This window comes from Phasianus colchicus, chromosome 1 (genome assembly GCF_987193195.1).
Source record: "Phasianus colchicus chromosome 1, bPhaCol1.hap1.1, whole genome shotgun sequence".
NCBI classification, from domain to species: Eukaryota; Metazoa; Chordata; class Aves; order Galliformes; family Phasianidae; genus Phasianus; species Phasianus colchicus.
In genome coordinates, this window is record NC_143436.1 from 148,226,333 (window position 1) to 148,239,159 (window position 12,827).

General features: G+C 36.7%; 1 protein-coding gene across 2 annotated transcripts in view; it reads right to left on the reverse strand.

Annotated features, from left to right (window-relative positions):
- The window catches only part of GPC6 (glypican 6), a 730,376-nt gene that overhangs the window by 502,178 nt on the left and 215,371 nt on the right, over positions 1 to 12,827 (reverse strand). The window lies entirely within an intron of this gene.

The window sequence follows — 12,827 nt, forward strand, 5'->3', positions numbered from 1 at the left end:
TCGTAGTTCAGTACTGCGCATGCACCTATGAAAATAACAAGATATCAACAGAAAATTCAGGAATACCTTCTTTTGCATAAAAATCTTCCCCATAAATGCCCACTGGGCTTCTGCTTTTCCCCATCCTGTAACATTTATTTTTATTCCAGATATTATATAGAAAGCCTTTCAGATCATTGGTAGTTATGACTTAAATATGAATTGTAGCTTTGGTGGATGTGCTTGAAGTAGTGAAAACAACAAAATATAAAGCATTGATAGCAGCGCTGCCAGTCTGAATAATATTTTCTGTTTAGTCAGTTTATAAAAAAACAGTATTAGAGATGCCAATTAAAGAGATTAACACACTCAGACATTTTAGTCAAACCAGGAATCATTGTTATTGTTTTTACACAGTGCTGGAATCATTTCCTTTCAAGATGTGCATTTGAAAGCTTATCTACAGATACATCTTTCACTTTGAAATATCTTTTGAGTGGAAGAAGAAAAGCAGGTGCCAAGAAGAAGGCAAATTTACCTACTGTGTAATGCTTAACAATTAAAACTTCCTGCCAGTAAACAATCCCCAGGTAACAGCCTTTCCATGCTCATACCTTTAGACACTATACCAGATTCTGCAACTTATGAGAAATAATTCCATTGACTGCAGAAGTAATAATGATCTATAGATTGCCAGGTGAAATACCTTTACTGAACTGGCCTTTCTTGGGCCACTAAGTTTTCATGGTTTTCCATCCTTTCATGAGACCAAATACCTACTAAAAGCACAGTCAGTCCTCATCTCTCCTTTTGTCACCTCACTCTTCCTCCACGCTCTTCTTTAGAAACTGATAAATAAGACTGCTTCCTTCTACCACAGTAGAACTGTGATAAACTTTCAGTAAGAACCTACTAATGCATAAGCAAAAATCTAGACCGCATCAAAGTAACACACCCATCAGCAGTTTAACTACATACATTACAAGCTGAGCACAAGTAGAGTTACAAAGCTTCATGCCAAAGTGCGCTTTTGAAAATGATGTGCACGATGTTGATTTAACTCACTGTGCTTTATTTTGTGTATCAGCTAAAGTTAGCATTAACCTCTATGTAAAGGGTTTATATTAGGCCTGCATATATCTACACACAGCACAAACTTGTCCTAAGCTCACATCTAAAAAGATGCAGAATGGTTGGAAGGCACCTCTAGAGAGCACCTAGTCTAAGCCTTACTGCTCAGACAGAACACTCCCCCTCCCCCAGGCCCACTAAACAGGATTGCACCTAAGCAGCTCATCAAAATCTCTAGAGAAGGGACCACATTTATGGCATGGTGGCAGGGATTGAGGTAGAGCTAGCACAAGTGGCCTGAATTAGGCCAAGTGTTATTCCATACCATGTGCTAGCATATGGAAAGCTATAAAGCTGTGGGGGGCCACTAAATTGGAAGGACGGTAGTTATTGTTTGGGATTGTTTTTTCCTGGTGGTGGTGAGATTTTGTGCTGATATTTTGCTGATTATAAGGCATTAATGGGCAGGTGGCAAATGTGTTGTATATATTATATAATACGTTATCACATTTTTGTTTCTGTTTTCATTTTTTGTTTCAGTAAGTAGCTTTTATGTCAACCTATGAGTTCTATTTTTCTTCCAATTCTCTTCTTTATCTACTTGGGATATGTGAATGAGCAGCTGTGTGATACTGACCTGTCTCCTAGGTTAAAGTATGCTACTGAATTTGGGTCTGTTACCCCTTCATCTCTCATGGGGTACTGCTGATAAGAATCTGGGCTCATTCTCTTGACAATCTTTCTTAAAATATTTGTGTATGTTGTTAAGACTCCTTTAGTATTTTTCTTTTTCAGGTTGAAATGTCCCAGGTCTCTTAGCCTTTCTTCATAAGAGAGAGGTTCTAGGCCCCCGAACACCTTTATCACTCTCTGCTGGATTTTCTCCATTAGTTTCTTGTCTTTCTTAAACTGAGAAGCCCATAACTAGGTAAAATACTCCAGATGTTGCCTTAACAGACAGAAGACAGGAGAGATTTGGAGTAACATCTCCCCTGTTTTGCTGGGAATGTTCTTCCTAATGTACCCCAGGATACCATTGTTCTCTTTGACTGCAAACACATATTGCTGGCTCACTTTTTATTTTTAAGTAGTCTATCTTTGAGATTTGACTTCCCATTTTGTTACCAAACAAATATGGACTGGTATTTGAAATAGTCATTATACGCTTGTAATTTTTAGTAGTTGAGTACTAATTTGCTTACAACTTCTTTATTCACACATAGGATTTTAAATTTAAGTAAAAGCATATGAGCTTGATCATTCTAATCAATACACATTAGGAGGGGAGGTGGTTTTTGGTTTTGTTATCTGCAAACCTGAACCAGTAAAAATTCTATTTTTAGTGAGGCTCACCACATTGCTACATTGTACATTTGTTCAGTTTTGCCATTTTATTGCAGAATCTTTCTTATTTTTACTCTCTGTCATGGATTTCTTTGCATATGGAAGAAAGCAGCTAAGAAAAAAAAATAGCCTTGTTATGGAAGAGAATGTAAGAATGTAAGATGCCAGAGACTCCCTATGCTTTTAGGCTACCCTGTGAACAGTTAAATATTTTATTATCTTGCCAAGAGTAGTATTGTCTCCCTGGCTCTGCTGTTAGAACTGATCAATTATTACTTTGAACTAGGGCTGGAGAAACTCTCCTATGAAGAAAAGCTGGATGAGTTGGGCTTGTTCAGCTTGGCGAATCATTGGCATTTCAGTATTTAAAGGCAACTTATGAACAGGAGGGAGACTGACTTTTAACACAGTCTGATAGTAATAGGATAAGGAGGAACAGTTTGAAACTAAAAGAAGTGAGATTTAGGTTAGATGCTAGAGGGAAATTCTTTATTCAGAAAGTAGTGAGGCAGTGAAGTAGGTTGCCCAGAGAAGTTGTAATCGCTTGGAGGTGTTCAAGATCAGGCTGGATGGGGCCCTGGGTAGCCTGGCTTGATGGATGCTATCCCTGCCCATGCAGGGGGTTGGAACTAGACAGACTATAAGACCCCTTCCAATCCAAGCCATTCTATGTTTGTCTGTTTTTTCCCTTTTTAAGGTCTATGTAAAATCAGACAATAATAGAAATCATGTTTAGATGCGGTCATTGGAGCAGGGCTTGCCTTATTAAATCTCTACAATCTTGTAAAAGTACTTCTTTTCCTGGTGATCGACACGCGGCACGTCCACAAGCAGATGAGGCACCTCAGCACATTGAGGGACGATGACCTGGTGGAATTTTCAGACCTGGAGAGTGAGGATGAGGAGAAACCACGAGCCAGGAGGCACGACAGGCAGCAGCAACAGCAGGAGTAGCAGCCCCACATCTTGCATCCCTATGGCTGCACCGACTGCTTCCGAGTGGAAAAGCATCTGCTGGTCTATGGGTGATTTTGGGGTGAAAAGCATAAAAAAAGGCAGTGGGGAGGTGAAAGAGGCTCCGTGTTTGGGTTTGGGTGGTGGTCCTGAGGCAGAGGAGGGGGATGGAGGGGCTGGGGTTGGGGGCGGAGAGGTGGGAGGGTACAGCCAGATTTCTCAGGCTTGCAATATCGTCCTTCAACATGAAACATTATTACATGGTTCGTTTTCTCCTTTACTTTTCTAAGATCTCCATTATCTTCATACTTTATTTAGGCAAGAAAAGAAGTACTTTTACAAGATTGTAGAGATTTAATAAGGCAAGCCCTGCTCCAATGATCCCATCTATACATTAATTGCTGGGAAGTGTGTAAAATAATGAAGATATGTCCATAGTTATTCAAGGAGAAGGATGCTATTACTATAAACTGGAGGTTAAAATATCTCTTGCAGTGTTATTTCCAATAAAAGAGCTGTATAAACTCTTAATTTACTTAATGAAAATTTGATGTTGAACATCTTATTTTTATTTAACAGAGAAGTTGTTGTGTAGGAATTCCTATTCTGCAGAGAACTCTGTTACATCTCTAATTTTAAGTATGTGACCTCACAGCTTGCTGGCGCAGCAAGTCTGGCAATGGGATGCTGGACCAGTGTACCACAGTAAGCTTGTCTGGCGATGGGATGCTGAACCTATGTATCACAGTAAAATCACAGAATGACAGGATTGTAGGGGATGGAAGGGACCTCGAGTCCACCTCGCCTACCAAAGCAGGCTCTCTGGACCAGGTTGTGCAGATAGGCATTCAGGCAGGTCTCCCGCGTAGGAGACTCCACAGCCTCTCTGGGCAGCCTGTTTTAGTGCTCTGTCAACCCTACTGTGAAGAAGTTCTTATGCAGATTTGTGCTGAACTTCCTATGCTTCAGTTTGTGGCTGTTTCCCGTTGTCCTATTTCCATGCACCACTGAAAAAAGTCTGGTCTTGTCCCTTTCCTGAATAACTTCAGCTTGCACAAAACCATTCACAAAATATGAATTTGTTAAATCCATGTATTAGAATCTGAAGATAAATCTATTTATACAAATTGTAATGAATATGACAAAGGCATGGATTGATTGATATTTAAAGTGTAACTGCATATCTGCTAAATAAATTCTTCAAATCAATACAACCAATAAAATTGAATCTTTAAAATGGCTAATAATAAGGACTGATAAAATGATGACTAACATTGAAAGTGCAGTTAAGGAGGAACATGTTGGAGGATTTCCTTTTATTAATGATATTCCAAGAACAAACCCCATAGGGTATAATAGAAACAGGAATGTGTGATGTTGGTTATTCCCTATTAGCTTATTCAGACAGCTGTTACTAGCATCACACAGGTCTCCATTTCTTTATCTCTAAACTGTTTTCATGCCACTGTGATGCTTCAAAGATGTCATTTAAGCTCCATGTTGACACAGAAAAATGTCACGTATGGTAGAGGGTGTGCAGAACAGCTAGGGAGCAGTTGATAAAATTATTTAATTTAGGAACATCTTTCCTCTGTCTGAAATGTCACAATTCCCATTAACTGCATTACTAGAAGAAGCATTTCTATCCTTCAACTCCAAGATTGGTCAGATTTTTTGGTAACAGTAATTTCCTGAGAGCATTTGAGATTTGCTTATAAGATTGAAGGAAAAAACGGTTAACATTAGAAATCCATAAAATTAAAAGTGGAAATCTAATACTGCTGATACATTTCACAAATTCCTAGCATCTCATTGTGCAATAAACAAGAGAATTCCAAAAATAGTTTATGAAAATGTTTCCTTTTTAAAATGCAAATAGTTGAGTTTTCACTCTAAAATAACCTTCACCATTCATTTCAAATCCTTCAAAACAATTTAAATGATTTAATTCAGTACTAACTCTGTATAGCATCTTTTTTGACCTGAAATACATTTTTCAGCCTCAAGTCTTTCTTCTTGCTTTGTGCAGTTACTGGAATGGTGTTTTCTTAAAAAAAATTGTTTACAGTTTTTTGAAAAGTAACAAAACAAAATAGTCATTGTTTTCCTAGTTAACTGTTCTGAGAATACAGCAAATTTGCAGTTTGCATTCATTCACAGGTATCAACTACTTTTGCCTTGATTGCATGCAACATTTTTCCCTTCTTGACACCTTACACTCTCCAAGTGCTAGTTCATAGAGAGCAGAGATCAGTTTGTCTTCCAATAATGCCTCCATGGTCCTACCAAACCTTATTTCAGCTTTTATCCAAGGATTTGTAAGTTGATGCCTTCCTTAAACTGCTTGGTCCTAAGAAAATTTTTCAATGTGAGAAAAAGGAAAAATTACCTAAGAAGAGAATCTTCTCAGTATGGTGTAAGTATTGTGTAGCCAAGTTGCTCTTATCTGAGTAAAAATCAAATCACATCGTGTTGCGCCCACTCACTGAAGTTAGTACTCAGTAACTCTTTTCCTGTTGCCTTTTTTTTTTTTTTTTTTTTTTTTTGCCACGATCTTGCTGAGATTTTATTGACTGAAAATAGACTACACTACTGATATGAGCTGTTTTCACCTCCTTCATTTTTTACATATGTCTAATGTTTTAACTGCAAGTGTAGCTCTTCAACAGCAAGGATAGCCTTTTAGCTGTGTGTTGATGTTTCCTAACTCAGATATAGGGAATATTTTTTTGTGTGTGCTCTCATGATACCACAGGTGAAAGAATTTACAAGAGATGAGCAGCCAATGGACAACAATGCCAGTATATTACAGTCAAGGCATTCATTTCAAAAACAGTATTTCTGCTTTTAATGAGCTTTGGGGACCCTTACTGGTAAAGCTATAGTTTCTATTATCCAGGGATATCCATGTAGTATCCATGCTGATACTACATATAACTACCTCTGTTTTGAAGCTTGTTTGTTATTTACAGTCCCCTTTTTTTAATCCTTACAGAATGGTTTTGTCCTTACTGTGTGTCAGGTGAAAGCCTACTATCTGAGCAAGATTCAGGGATGGGTAACAGAGACTCTGTTGGCTGATTGTCTGACATCAGTGTTAAGGACTTGAGGCAGAGTTCTTTACTATCTTATGAGTCAGTAATTTTACTAATGGGGTGGCATTTTTAAGGCCTGGAAACTAAATTAAGAAAACAATTTCCTTTGTAAAAATGTTAAAAATCACACACTGTATTCTAAGCTTAATTGAAAACTGGATGTCATTTGAATTTAAGTGTGGTTTTTTTTTTTCAGTCAGGAAAAGACAATGGCTCACAATAGTGCGTACTTGCCTCAATATTTTAGATATATTTTTTCCCACAAAATGGTATAGAAAATAGGAAGGATATGACCACATTTAAAAGAGATAAGCAGAGTCTCAAAAATGTTTTAGATGTTTCAGTATTATGTTACGTTCTTCAGAATTGAATTCATATGAACAAATGTTTACCCTTACTGTATATGTATCTATGCATGAACTAAATACCCTTTCTGATCAATACAGAAATGAGCACTTTGTGAAATGACTTTTTCAGATTTATTTAAGGAGTAAACTTCAGATCTGAGTGACTTGCATCTACAATTCCCTGTTGACTACACTGTGGGCTTCTAATATTCAACAAATTGAATTCTGCTTTCCGTTTAATAGAAAAAATGCTGAATTCTTGGCCTCTCAGTGCCTACATAGGTTTGGCTGTACATGGACAGCATGCTTTCAAATGGAATCATTTTGAGATCATCCACACACTTCAGCACAGTGCAGCAACTTGTCCTTGTAGCTTCATAAACCTGATGCAGCTGGATGGAGGATTACATGCTCCACTGATGAGCTGCACTTAGCACATGAAGCTGCAGAAGAGCAGAGGGAGCAAGCCATTGCAAATGACTGTGGGACTGTGCAGGAGATTTTCTGTTTCCATGCCATGACAGTTTCATGCCTTCCAACATGGCACCTGACAAGGATGTAGGAGCTTACATCCCTGGAAGGAAACTGTTCTTATTACTTCCTTTCCAAGATTTACTTGTCTCTCACCTTTCAGCTGATCTTCTACATATTTTATTTTGATCTAACAAAAGCATAGTTTATAGGCAAATTTTATCACAAAATGTAAAACAATGTTAAACCATAGTATCAATGCAAATGCTGAAGAATTACACTCTAAAATGTTTGTACGCAACAGAGATTCCTCTGAGTATGCTATCAGCTCCGATAGGATCAGATTAGGTCTTGATAATTTTATATTTAAATGAATGTTGCCTGTCAAATACATGTAAGGGATCTTTTATCAGGAATCTCCATAAATTTTAGAAACTTGCATCAGATCTCCTAGAAAGGTTTGCAAACAATTACATGCAACAAGCCAGCAGATGCTATTGTTTTTTAGGCTTTTAACTTTAAGTCCTACAGTTTGGGAAGTGTATAAGTTGCATAATATGTTAAAACACAGGATGAGTTATGTGGAAATTATGGCCTGTTAACTCTCTGACAGCTTAACAGTTGCACAGATTTTAAAAACCCAGCTGTCCCAAAATGGGTGTAGCACTTAATGGGAAATATATTACAAAGTGACTCTGAAATTGTGTAATGTATAGAAAACAAAACAAAACACCAGTGTTTTGTCCAGAACTAAAAAACAAAATGCCTGGTATCACAGCATTCATAAAGCAGAGCTTATGTTCTGTTGCAGAGATTGCAGCACTAGAATAGTATCGGTAGGTGCATAATGTTTGCAGATGATGATGTATCTATTTGATGTTCCCACACTCCTTAGAAGCCTGAATTTCAAACAGCTATGGGAAATAGACTTTTTTGATTCTCTGTTTCCAAAAAACAGTGGAAAAATACAAGTGAAAATCATGTTCTTCCAATGCAAGCAAAGCACGAAAAAAGTCCTGCTGAAAGTCCATGCTTTACCTGCACTCCATGACAGCAACAGTGTGCAAGTGGAGTCCTGCTGGCTTCACACTCCTCTGCTGAAGACCATGAACATCACTGAAGCTTCAGGCATGAGTACAGGCTGAAACTGGTCTGGCAGGCTTAGCAGAAAGAGTGGGAGGAAGTGCAAAGGCCGGAAAGCTTACACTGTCCATGCAGCTGAATCTCAGTGTATTCTGACTTCAAGCATATCCCTTCCTTTTTTTTTGGTCAAATTTATTCTGAGTAGTTATACCTTGCTACAAAAGTTTCTCATTTAAGAATTCTTTTTTTGTTGGAAAAACACTTCATAAAATGTGTTTTTGCCACCTCCTGTATTAAGGAAAGATTCTTAAACACTTTTTTTTTTTTTCTTCTTCTTCTTTTTTCCTCAGTTCTTCTGTAAATTGCATGAGAAAGTAGTTTCTGTGGTGTTAGCTATTCTTGCAGGTATTGTTTTGGTGGGTTACTTCTGAAATTTTCTTTTTTTGCTCTTTAATTTACACTGCAACTTTTGGTAATGATAGTGAAATAAAAGTAGCGCTAATGGATATGTATTGCTGTTTTCCCTTCATTGGGGGGGGAAAAAAAAGAGGAAGAAGAAAAGAATATGGGAAATGATATCCCCTGTGGGATAGATCAATACAGATGCAGATTAGTTCTTACACTATTGAAGTTATTTTCCTTTCATGGCACCATGCCTCATAGATTCTGTTGAAGGCTATCTATAACCATTCAAGTTCATGACAGCTATTCTTACACATTCTCTCATTTTTAACACCATTGCCAAGATTCCTATCCTTTTCAAATGAGAATGAGGAGACAGTCTCTCTTTTATCAGGGTCAGATCAATTAAGCTTAAATAATCTTATTTTCTATAATTTTCCTGTAGTTATTCAAAAGATTAGCGAGAAAATGTCACTGAACAGATACTTGTCTCCTCATTAACATTCATGTCAAAACCTTCCGGTAGGGCTGGTTTGGGCTGCTGATGGAGCAGTTCTTAAAAGAACTGGCTTGTCTGTGAAACAGCTGCTCAGCAATGCTACCATGCAAGAGAATTGTTGATAATAAGATGATGCTATTATAACTACATAGGGAACATAATATATATTAAGCTGCTTTGGGGTATGCAGTGGGGGCCTAGGAATTAGAGCATGATTGCTTGTCTATTTCTAGGAACAGGAAACAGCTGATCATTTCACGTCTGCTCATTTGAATTAGTCCTACTCACAAACTATAGTTAGATGAAAAATCTGCTATCACTCCTCACTTCCTGTGTATTTCCTGTCTGTGTGAAAATTTGTTTGTTTGTTTTCCTAGAATTTGGAAGGCTTTGTATCTCCCATTGCTGAGATAATTGATCACTTATTTTATAAGATTTTTTATAATTCCAAGGCTTTCTTAGGAAAAATTATCAGGAGGAGATTCTCTGAATCCTCATTCATCCAACAGTGAAATTCCAGATATTGAATGTTTGTAATTGACTATGCCATATGATAATGCACTGGTGAGTATACAGACATGGGCAATACAGATTAACCTCAGAAACAGATCTGTAAACAACTGTACATATGACTCAGCCAAGAAAAAAGTAGCAGTGGGTATTATATTGTACAGTAATTCATACTAATTCACTTAGGATATACAAAACAAATGAGAAATACTACTGTCAGATCTTTGTCTACCAGATATCTCAAAACCACACAAAATACAAGGAATAAAACACGGAGAAAAAAATTGGATCTGGGAGACTAGAGCAATTGAAAGTCCCACCACAGTAATATTCCCTTAGAAGTATTTCTTGCAAATAAGTAAGAAGTGAAAAAGATCACACAGGGCTTTAGACTGCAAAAACTAATTTCCATCTAAAACGAAAAGCATGTAACTGGTTCCAAAACATTTAAAGTTCTCTGTAAATAATTTCATTTTTAGCTTTTCTTGTGTATTGTTATTCCAGATGTTAGTTTTTAGAGATATTTTGAAAATATTGTACTTCAGATAAAATACAATAAAGGAAATTTAAAAAGTACCTAGAAATGACATTTAGGACCTTCTATTCTACTCAGCATTAGTAAGGTGATGCTTGGAGTGCAGGGTGCAGTTCGAGGTTCCCAGTACAAGAGGGATGTTGATATCTAGGTGCAAGTCCAGCAGAGGTCCAGTAAGGTTATTACAGACTGGACTATCTCACATAAGAGGAAAGGTTGAAAACTGGACTGTTTGGTCTACAGAAAAGATGATTTTATTAATGTGTGTAAATTGCTTGTAAGGGAGTAAAGAGAGAGATCAGAAGAGTCCAGAGACAGGACAAGAAAGAATGGGCATGAAGTTAAAAACAGAATTAAAATATCAACTTAATTAAAAAAATAAATTCATCTGGACACATATTTTCATTGTGAAGGTGACTAAACACTGGTACAGGTTGCCAGAGAGTTTGTGGAGTCTCTATCCTTGGAGATATTCAAAATCCGTGTGGGCACGTGGGCATGGTTCTGGGCAATCTGTAGTGGCTGACCCTGGGGCACACTGATTAGACCACCATCAGAGGTGGCTTCACATCTTAGTCATACTGTGATTTTGTGAAAGATTATGTGACTGACCTGAGGCTAAAGAGGCAATCTTTATGCTACAGTAGAATGAATTTCATTGATGAAAATTAGAACATGAATAGTAATCAGGGGCAAAACCCTGAAAGGGAAAACAGACCTTATATTAGCTCTCAGAAAGGAAATCAGAAAATCATCTAACCTGTACTTAAGTGTATGAGTGAGAGACAGAAAATAAATAATAGAGGATCCAAACTACTGCAAGATAAGAGAAGCAAGACACACAACGATCAGATCATAATTCAGCATAAAGTTCATACACTGTTAGAAAGTCTTATGTTGTGAAAATTAGTATTATCATAAGACGTGCCTAGTACAGCAGAATATCAAAAATCAACAAGAACTTCCACATCACTTTTAAGAGTTTACAAAGTGACATAAATGTCTGCACAACACTTGTTCAGAATAACTCCTCCAGGGAATAATCACAATATGCTCCCTATCTCAGCATTTCTTATATACTCATATATTCTGGTATTGCTTAAATTTGCTATTGTATTTGTTTTATTATTTGTGATATACTAGCATCAAAAGGCAAGTTCATGCATCAAAACTTCTTTGTGCAATTGAACTACCAAATTAGAATCAAACAAAACAAAAAAAGATGATCTTGAAGAACTAAAATATAGGAGTTATCTTACAACCTAACATTTGCTTTACATGAAAAAGCGTCATACCATTTTAAACTGAGAAATGTATAAATGTTGTTTATACTGAAAGACAACCTATTAGATAATGCATTTTTTCATGAATGTGTTTGCCCCCTAGAATGATTAAGTAGTTTTTCCATATAAGTGAACAACTTTTAAATAGTTTTATAACATCATTAAAATACCGAAACTATACAGAAAATTCAATTGCTCTTTGGTTGAGACTGAATATTGCAAATTACCTTTAAAAATGTACAATAAGCCACAGTTTTTTAATCCAATTAATATAGAGCAGATCAATAAAACCTCCCAGATACAACACCTATAACAGGTCAACAGCTTTGATCTATGTACCTTACCATCAATAAAGACAACAGTTTTACAGTATTTCAAGTTACTGAAAAAGCTGTCATGCTTAAGTTCATTGCAAAACAAAAATGCCACGTGTTACCTAAAACTAAATAATATAACACCTAAACTCTGCCATAAACAAGCCCAGCATTTTCATTAGACTGCACTGTTCACTAAACACCAGTGATCTTCTTGCTTTCCTTCTAGAAAACAAGGAAAGCTCTGCAAATGTTGCTGACATTTTCAAACATCTATTTTCTTGGTACAGTGCTCACAACCACTAAATTTTTTTTTTTTTTAAGTTCTTCGAGGACAACTACAGTTTTGAAAATTTAGGGCACAAAAGTTCAAGATTAACATTAAAAAATGGAAGGCATTACAGTGCAAGACTCTGCACAACCATCCACATCCACACCAAGTCCTTCCAAAGACTGGGGACATATTCTAAATTATACTAGCATTTGCTTTGGTGTTCTAAGACTTCCTCATGTTATATATTTCCCATTCCTTCCTCTTATAACTTCTGTTTCTTTCTGTGTCATATTGAGGTAATCAATATTAGAAAAATCATCATCTTTAATAGCATAAAAGGAACATCCAGAATTACTCCACAGAGTGAGGGACATATTCACTTTTCTGGAATGCAATCTCAAAATTTCTACGTAATCTTCTTACTCCAAGAATAACATTTCCACTATTCTCCTAGATATGTGTATGTACACCATTAGCTGTTTTTTGGCTTTTTTTTTTTTTTTTTTTTTTTTTTCCAGCTTTACAGGGCCTGTTTGTAGGATTTCTACCTCCATGCAAAGAAGCAGCTCTTCTTCCTCTTTGCAATGACAATTTACACCTCACTGTGCCAGAGTCATTTCTATCTGTACATATACAGAAATTCTCAAAAGCACATTCAACATGTAC